Below are 10,244 nucleotides of genomic sequence, written 5' to 3' on the forward strand. Positions count from 1 at the left end.
CATAAACACTTTGCACAATATATGGTCTAGGAACACGTTGACAGAGCAATAGCCACTGCGGATTGGCTTGCTTTATTCCCTGATACTATAGTTTACCACCTTGAAGTCACCTCATCAAACCACAAGCCACTTTAGATAGTGCCCGATGGTATGGATTGCAGACTAAATCGGCCTTTTCGATTTGAACAAATGTGGATGACTGACAAAGAATGCGAGAATACGATTGAAGCGGTTTGGAAGGAAAATAATGAGGTGGCGGGGGAACTAGAAATTCTAAAAAAGGTTGATTGGTGTGGGCAGGAATTAACAAAATGGAGCAAGCAAAATTTTGGGAGTGTACACAGGGTGCTAGATTAGAGAAGAAATTATTCGAGAAAGTAGAGAAGGTGGCCATGAATGGAGGGAGTGCTAGGCATATGAAACAGCTAGAAACAGAAATAAATAAGCTCTTGGACCGTGAGGCAAGGATGTGGGCTCAACGTTCAAAAATTCAGCGGCTAAAGGATGGGGATAAAAATACTTGTCTCTTTCATAGCAAAGCAACATAGGGACGTCGAAGGAAATATGTAAAAGGCTTGTATGATGCAGATGGGCAGTTAACAACTCACCCTAGTCATGTGGTTGATATTGTGGTGGGCTTCTATCAGCAACTTTTCACATCAAGCAACCCGGACAGCTTTGATGAAATCCTTGAACAAATCCCCACAACAGTGACAGAAGATATGAACACGGAGTTGACAAAAAAATTTATGACATAGGAAGTGGAAGATGCACTAAAACAAATGGCACCCCTAAAATCACCTAGCTTGAATGGTATGTCTCCAGTCTTTTACAAAAGCTACTGGTCTCTAGTAGGTAATGATATTGCTGAGGCTATTTTACTTTATTTAAATGCTGGTACTCTCCCAAGTGCACTTGGCCACTTTTTTTATCACTTTGATCCCCAAGGTAAAAAAACCTGAATATGTCCCACAGTGTCACCCTATTAGACTTAGCAATGTTTGATGTAGAGTGTTTTCCAAGGTGTTGGCAAACAAGTTGTTGAAAATTTTACCACGTCTTATTTTTGAACATCAAAGCGCTTTTTGAACATCAAAGTGCTTTCGTGACGGAACGCTTAATTTTAGATAATATTATGTTGGCTTTTGAGACATTGGACTACATGAGAAACCACTCTGCAGGTAATATAGGTTATATGGCACTAAAATTGGATATGAGAAAGGCTTACGATAGGGTGGAATGAGAATACATGAAAAAATTGATGAATAAAATGGGATTTGCGGATTCCCAGACTAAATTACTGATGGAGTGTATTACCACAACAACATATTCGGTGTTAATCAATATAGAACTACATGGGCATATTACACCTACTAGGGGTCTTCGCCAAGGTGACCCTCTATCACCATATTTATTCCTCTTGTGTACGAAGGGTTTTCATGGGTTGTTGAAGAGAGTTGTGACCATGGGAGACATAAGGGGTGTATCCATTTGAATGGACCTTAACTAATACGTCTCATTTTTGCATATAGTCTTATTTTTTGCAAGGCAAAAGAAAATGAATGCCAAAAGCTATTGGAGGTCTTAGCCAAATATGAGCGAGCATCAGGTCAATAAATCAATAGAGCAAAAGCCACGCTCTTCTTTAGCAAGTCCACATCACAAGCTTTGCAAGATTCCATTAAAGTAGCTCGTGGGGTGCAGGTGATCCAACAATATGAAAAATATTTAAGGCTACCATCTTTTATTGGTCAAAAAAAGGAGAGCTTTGATAACATTAAACAAAGAGTATGGAAAAAATTGCAAGGTTGGGAAGGGAAACTATTATCCCAAGCAAGTAGTGAGGTTCTAATTAAGGCAGTGGCTCAAGCCTTATCAACATATACAATGTCATGTTTCAAGCTACCTAATGGTTTATGCTATAATACAGAAGCTCTAATCAGGAAATTCTTTTGGGGACAAAGAGGGGAAGGCCAAAAGATACATCAAGTTAAGTGGGATAAACTATGCAAGCCTAAGACTCAAGATGGAATGAGGTTCAAGGACCTATCAAAATTCAATGATGCACTGTTGGCAAAACAAACTTGGCGGTTGCTGCATGATAAAAATTTGCTCTTTTATCGTGTGTTTAAAGCAAAGTATATCCCAAATAGTTTAGTCATGGAGGCTACAAGCCCTAGTTTAGCATCTTATGCTTGGAAGAGCGTACTAAAGGGCAAAGAGGTAATAAAACGAGGTGCAATCTAGCGGATTGGAGACAGAAAATCTGCAGCAAGTTGGGGGGAGCGTTGGCTTCCAAAAAAAACATTCTCCTAAAATTCTATCACCTTGTGTAGCAAGCCTGTCCGATGCTAAGGTCAGCTCATTTATTGATCAAGAAAACATGAGCTGGAAGGAAGAGGTTATGGACTCCACACTACTGAGTTGAAGCTGATATGGTTTAAAAAATCCCCCTCAGTCACACGGCCAAGCCTGACCAACTCACTTGGCCTTTCAATCCCACTAGCAAATATTCAGTGAAATCTGGATATAAGTTTCTGCAACAAGAAGCCCAGAACATGCAACCTGGACCGTCAAACGTCGAACAACTAAAACCTCTGTGGCAAGCAATTTGGAGTTTACCAGTTCCGAGTAAGGTAAGAAATTTGGTTTGGAAAGCAACAAGAAATTCTCTACCTACAAAGACGAACTTGATCAAATGGAAAATTATCACTAGCAACATTTGTGAGCTCTGCCAACAAAACCAGGAAGATGTATGCCATGCCCTCTACCACTGTCCGAAGCTAATGAAGCTATGGAGCAAAGTCCCCCTGTGGAATCATGATAGCCTACGACAAGCAACATTCTTTATTGATCTAACTAGTTGTGTTTTTGCAGAAAATAGGGACTCGGCTCTTTTCTCCATGGTTAGTTGGGCATTATGGAACCGAAGAAACAATCATAGGCTTGGGAAAACTGTCGTCTTTCTTCACCAGTTGCTGCATCAAGCCAAGGAACGGTTGCGTGAATTTTCTCTCTACAATACATCGACCATCGTACCTATGGGACATCCACCCACATGCTGGTACCCTCCAGACAGACCTCTGTATAAAGTGAACTTCGACGACACATTGTTTGACTCAGAAAAGTGTGATGGATTGGGCGCGGTTCTTGAAAATCATAAGGGACAAGTTATGGTCTCTCTCACCGAAAGAACTATACTCCCTTTTACAGCCATTGAGGTCGAAGCTATGGCAGGTAGGAGAGCTTTAAGTTTGGTTTCGGAGACAGGTTTTGGTCGGGTGGTTCTTGAAGGGGATTCACAGGTTCTCATCACAGCTCTCCAAAATAACTCTTACACTTTACATAGTCAAAGACATAAAATACCTTGCCTCTTGTTTTTCTGAAATAGATTATTCCCTCTTGTTTTTCTGAAATACATTATTCCCATGTCCTTAGGCATTATAACACTGTAGCTCATGCTTTAGCAAAACAAGTAAGTTCTATTTCTCATAATTAGGTCTAGATGGAAGATGTACCATTAGATGTTATCTCTGTCTTACAAGATGATTTTCACGGCCTAGTTTAATGAAATGCATTGTTTTGTTGGTTTAAAAAAAAAAAAAAAGGTTTGGACATTACTTTTTCATAAATGTGGCAAACGAGTGGGTCAGGTCGGGTCAAATGGGTTGTGGGTTAAAATGGGTAATTTTAAGCGGGTTAGAAAACAAGTTGTGTTGTGGGTTGGGTCAGGTTGACCCATTTTTTCACATGTTTTTTTTTAAGAAACATGTATTTGCCATTTGGAAAGTCATGCAGTAAATCACTTGATGTACATGTATTACTTTAAATTCCCCACTCATATCAAGAATGAGCTCAGCTACACAAACTAATACTTGTTCAATAATTTTAAAATTATACAAATCCAAACTTTACAACCCAAAACAAAATCACACAAAAGATAAGACAAATACACAAGTTTCATTTTTACACAATATCAGCATCCCAAAACATAAAACAAAATTACAAATGCTTTATTGGATAACTAATTTGACAAAGAATAAAAACATATATGAAATTTATAATCTTGAAAACTAATTTTATAATCAATTATGAATTGTGGTTGGTGCTCTCTTTTCAATTTGAGAATATACATTAAAATTTAATTATTTACTTCTTTATACATGATCTCTTTGAATATCATGTCATTATTAAGCAACACACACTCTAGGAAATATCATAATTTATTTTGAAAAGTCATTTATTTTGAACATGAATTGTTAAAAAAAAGCCTAAGCACTCATAATATATGCTAATTTCATTGATATTTTGGCTTCATTCTTTTCACTATTATGAATGTTTCTCATACATGTCTATAATTTTAAATATATATTTTTAACTTTATTGTAACAAGATTATCTTGGCACGTACTTTGTTATTTAATATCTAAAAATTTTTACTCATTGCAGAATGCCTCAACTATTTATCTCTTAATTCATTTGCATGCAGTTATGTAAAAGTCTCCATTATTTCTTTAAAACCCACAAGAAACAATTAAACTAATATTGTCTTAATTTTAATTTTTTTTTTTACTAAAAAAATTTAAAAATGGTTCAGGTCACAGGTTTTGTCGGGTTGATCGGCAAAAAAAAAAAGGGGTCGGGTTACGATCAACCTATTTTTGCTTCGAGTCAAAAAATTTGGGGCTGGGTCAGGTCAAAAAATTCTGACCTATTTTAGGATGTCTTAAAATATTGTCATGTTTCTAAAAATAAAAGTCATTAATTTACTAATGTTACTATTATACCCCTACTTTATTTTTAAAATTATTTGAAAAAAAAACTAACAAATATTAAAAAAATCAATCTAATTGGGGCATATTTTTAGTTGTCTCATTAAGAATAACTATTTAAAAAAAATTGAGAAATTTATTTAAGAATAATTTTATAAATTTATATATTTTTATAAGGTAGACAAGACAATAAATGATGTTCCCTTAAAAAGTTTAACTTTTCAAACAGAATAAACAAATTGAAATGGAAGGAGTATAAAATCTCATAATGACAACTTATTGTGTCTATGTGCATCATCCATTAAATGATGTGTAGCGTATCATGACTAGCTTGGTTGTGGCATTTTTGATCTTATTATCTAATTGCTAAGAATGTCACTGATTAACTCATAGTCAAATAATATATCAAGCACCGTTAGTTTGATATTTTAAACTAAAACACAAAACATGTCAGCTTTGTTAATCGTTTAACAATAATCTCTAAGGGGTCGATTTGGTGGTTTCTAAGGTCTCATAAGGACGAGGGAGGATATAGAAATACCTCAACACTCTCATTCGTTCTCCTCTCCACCACTCACTCCTCCACTCATTCCCACTCCTGCTTCCTCCAATCCCATCCTAACGATCTTTCTCACCAAACTGCTGCAAACTCATCTAGGTATTTGCAGTGTACCCACAAAACTTGGGTGATTATTACAATTATCGTGCTCAACATTCACTTGAAGCTAAGCATTTATCGTCAGTCCAAGGACATTTCATCAAATGTTTTTGATTCTTTGAAGTCCTTTTTGAGTCCCTGTATTATCTAAATCAATTAGATCCTTCGTACTTGATGATGCATGAAAAATTAATGAGCCACTCGTCTATTTGGAGGCGCTAGAAAGACCAGCAAGAAGGAAGAACACTACCGGAGGGCACCGGTGGGGTGTCGACCTAAGCTTCTCCAATGCTAAAGTTAGAACCTCACAAAAAATTTCCAAGAACTCAAAGTATAAGAGTTGGGATTATTCTCACATACCTTGATTTGAGTGAGGTTTGGCCTTTATACAAGGGACCTTGAGTGGGTCTCTTTGTTTTGTGCCACTCTCCTCATGGGAGAGATGTGTTGGCTAAGTGGAGTTAGTGGGAGTGAATTTCGGGAAAATTGCTCACACATTCTAAAGTAGTGGACTTGTGGAGTAAATTCCGTTGGTAGCATCTAAGTGGAGCTGAATTTGTCTAAGTGTAGAATGACCGTTACCTTAGACGATCATGATGTGGACGAACCTCATGGTGTGGACGAACCTCATGATATGGACGATTTTCATAACCCACTTGTGTAATTAGGTGGTCCTTTGTATGGACAGACATAAATGTGTTGGATGACACCTTAGATGAGACTGTTACTTTATTCATTAGAATGACCGTCTATGAGGATGAGTCCTATGTATGGACAACCATAATGCTATGGATGGTTGATTATGGTCTTATGGTGAAAATAGACAATATTTTCCTATTTTGACTGAACCAACATGAGATGGATGAATAAGTCTGGACGGACAGTCTCCATAGACGAATGGTCTCCTTGGATGAGTGAGGTAGAACGTTGAATGAAATAGGTGCTCGGGTTATCTTTCTATAACCCTTTTGATATGATACATTTATCTCTAGTGTCGAGTCATCGCTCCACGGACAAATAAGTATGATCATCGATGGGTCATTCCCTATATGGATGAGCAAATGAAGAGTCTCCTCTAGAAGAGTCTCATCTGGAAGATCTAAAATTTGTTAGATAAGGTCATTTGGGAGAGTTTCCCTTTTCAAGTGAAAGGTACTATGGTCGTCCATGCAGTTGGACGACTTACTTCGGGTGGTGGTGATGGAAGGCCAGCTTAGTAGACATGTTGGACGAGTTTATTGTAGAGTGGCAAGAAGTTTGCTTAAGGGGTGAAAATATTATCCTTCAGTGCTGATATTTTTACATGCAACTTTTTTCCCCAGCAAATGAGGCAATCAGAGTTATGGTCAAAGGAAAGGTATCAGTTTATCTGCCATGCCGTTGTAAGCCATGTAGTGCTTCGCCCCCCAACAACCAACGTGGATCATACTCTGCAGGTAATAGTTGGGGGGAATATAAAAGCATAACATCTGTTTGTCTGAATTTTTTTATGTCTTTGGATATAATATAGTTGTACTTCCATGATTTTTCCATTTTTCTTTTTTCTTACTTTGCTTTTTGATGGACTTTGTTTCGAGTTTATATTTATATTTTCCAAACCTCTGGCTCGATCTATTAATTTGTTTGGGCGAGAGGAGAGGTTGGAGAAAGGGCAAACACACCTTTTAACATTATTATATCAAACTTGCAAAATTCTTCTTAACATGACTTAATTAAGATTTTAACCCCAAACAGGAAAAATATTGACAATAATTTTAGATTCATTTGCATGTATAAATTGTCTCATTTAACTGGACTTTATGAAGTTTAGTTCTAGGAAAATATATGTAATGTTTCAAATTCTTTACCGAATTACTCTGATTGCTTCCTAACTAATTTTCTAACTTTAGTTCATGCTAGTTTCTGATCCCAAAAATAAATTCATGCTTTTTTGGTTTAAAGGTATGGGAGATGCTTGAACTCTCAATGAAAGGGTATCTTCAACTAATGTAACTTCGTGCTATTTTCCACTCCAGGAAATTTCTTCAGCAAGTCTTGATGCTTCCAGTTTGAGTTCTGATCAAAATGTCACTATGCAATAATTAAGAAGGTTGGCTGATTACATTGATGATGCTATAACTCAGTATCTTTCATTTGGTGATCCCAAAATTGGCTGTGAGAAGCTTGAAAACTTGCTGACACAAGGTCTCCTTTATGAACAGTTAGAAGGGACTCAAGGCAGGGAAGTAAAATCACAACCAACCATCAAGTTGCACCCCCTGCACTACCTCTGTCTAAATGCCTATACTACACTGGCTTCAGCATATAATATAAAGTCCGCGCAAGTGACTTGTTGGGTCTATATTCTGAAATGGATGAGCATTAGTTGGAAGCTCTGGACTTGAGCAGGACCAGTGCAGCATACTCATTATTGCTTGCAGGTGCTACTCACCATTTGTTTTGCTTTGAATCTTCTATAATTGCAACAGTTGCAACTTTCTGGATAAGTGCTGGGGACTCCTTTATTAACTCTTTTTTAAAGTTCTGTATGGAGTGAGTTTGCAAAATGGGATCTGCCTTAGCGAACCCTCCTCTCTTGAAATGCATATGCTCTAAATGCTCACTAATGGATAATTTTAAAGCCATTCTATTTCATGGGGAAACTCAAAATGTAGATTTTGAGGATATATCTAGTGAGTTCCTTGATTGTGCCACTATCATTACACAAAAGGTATGGAGTTTTCTTATTCATGGTTGCTATTACTTCAGAGCATTTAAAGATCCCATTGACTTTAGCTGGCTTGGAACTTTAAAAAATTTCCAGCTTAAGGGATTTTCAGCCTCATCTTTGCAGCACTGCTGAAGGACATGGTTACACCCTCCAAGGAAGAATGCATATCTTCCAGTTTGGTGTCCATTGCTTACTGTATGGAGGGTATTTATTTAGCAAGCATATGTTACGGTCGACATTCCCATTTGACTAGTAAGGTTCAAAATATTCTATACTGTGAAGAGTGTTTGATAGATGATTCGCATGAAACAGATTGAGTTATGAATTAAAAGGAGTTTTATACTTTGTACAAGCAGTTGCTGGTTAACTTGAGGTAGTTCTGTTTGATCTTTATTTGCCCTTTTATCTAAGCCTTTCACTGAAAGGTGTATGCATTGCCATGGAAGATTTCGTAAGAGTTTCTACTGTCTGCAAACGTAGCAATGTGATTGTACGTGTATATGAATATGCCTGGTGATGCAGTTGATTGCGTGGACGGACTTGGACCCACAAACACTAGCAAAAACAACACCAGAAGAGACGCCAGGGATTGTTGGCGGGGAACTTAATCAAATGATGCTCAAGTCAAATTACAGGCAAAAAAAAAAAAAAAAACACTCATGAATTTGGCTCCTACCTGAAGCTTTTTCAATTCTTTGTAAATTGATCTCAACCATCTAAAGCATCTAGGAATTATTTGGACCATTAGATTAAAGCATGAAGCCCTATTTTTTCCTTTATTAATTATTATCATACTTTATCACAATACCAAAAATAAAAATGCGGGCCTTTAGATTTAGAGAGGAAGACTTTCATATTGTTCTGACAAAAACCTAGCGGCCAGCCAGGCCATTTCTTCCCTTTATTATTATTTTTTTTTTGAACTTTGGATGCATAAAAAACCTACAATTAGAGTTTCTCTAAAGAATTTATTTTGTAGTAGGTTCCAGAGACTTGAAATTTTATCTTATCTATCAAAAAAAAAAAAAATTTGTTTGCGCTTTAAGAAAGTCTTTCAATTAGTAGCACATGGGTGTTCTTGTCCTTTTTTTTTAATTTTTTTATTTGTGTTGTTCACATAAATTTTATAAAGATGGAATTTAGAGAAAATAAGTTTTAATGATTCTTGAGAAAAATTTCTAGCCAACCCACTTTGGGAAATTTTTTTTGACTCTTAAAACTCTTCTCTAAAGAATTCTTCAAGGGATGGTTTGAAGTTTCTTTCAAAGTTTTTAACTTGGTTGTCACATAAAACCAACATCATGTTGAGATAAGTAATAACATCAAATAGGATGGTAACTACATCAACTGATCGAAATATTATTCAATAGCTAGTAAATCAACTGTTACAAGATTATTAATGTCAAGAGAAACAAATTCCATCTAGACTAAAGTAGAAAAGAAAACCTTGCTCTCATAGCTGAGACATATGCTACAATATTACCTTGCCTTTAAGTGTAAGAGAATGACCAACTTTGAAGGGAGTTTCAAAGGAAAAAATGTCTTAAACTAAATGACCCAAAGCAGAATTAAACATATCACCTTTTTTAAGAGAGTTGATGACAACTTAAGAATCCCCTTCGAAAATAGAATTACCAAGACCAACTTCTTACACAAACAGAACATCTCTTCTAGCTGCTAGTAATTCTAGAACTTCTATCAAAGAGGGATAGGGAATTTTTTCTAAGAGAGAAGCCATGACTTCACCTCTTGAGTTTCGAATTATCACCCCAATTCTAGCTTCTTCAGTTTCTTCAAAGACAGCCCACCAAAGTTTGTTTTGAATGGCATGGATATAAATATCATGCACACTTTAAATCAGTCAACTAACAGAAATCATTTATCCACGTAAATTAGATGTTCCAGTCTCCCAATCATTTAGGCAGGAAAAAAACATATCGTAATTTTATAGCAAGGAAAGGAAAGGAACCAACTATATTTTTAAAAAAAAAATGAAGGAGAAAAACTCCTGACAACTAAACTAGCAAATGAATTTAACATGCAAAGATCAATTGATTAAAACAGGAATATAATACAAGATATCTCAAAAAGCCCTGCACCGGAAA

General features: G+C 36.2%; 1 pseudogene; it reads left to right on the plus strand.

The window, feature by feature from the left end:
• Positions 1-311: 311 nt before the first annotated feature.
• Positions 312-8,456, plus strand: LOC142626015 (uncharacterized; annotated as a pseudogene).
• The last annotated feature ends 1,788 nt before the right edge of the window (positions 8,457-10,244 follow it).

The sequence above is a fragment of the Castanea sativa genome, chromosome 1 (assembly GCF_040712315.1).
Source record: "Castanea sativa cultivar Marrone di Chiusa Pesio chromosome 1, ASM4071231v1".
In the NCBI taxonomy this organism is placed as follows: domain Eukaryota; kingdom Viridiplantae; phylum Streptophyta; class Magnoliopsida; order Fagales; family Fagaceae; genus Castanea; species Castanea sativa.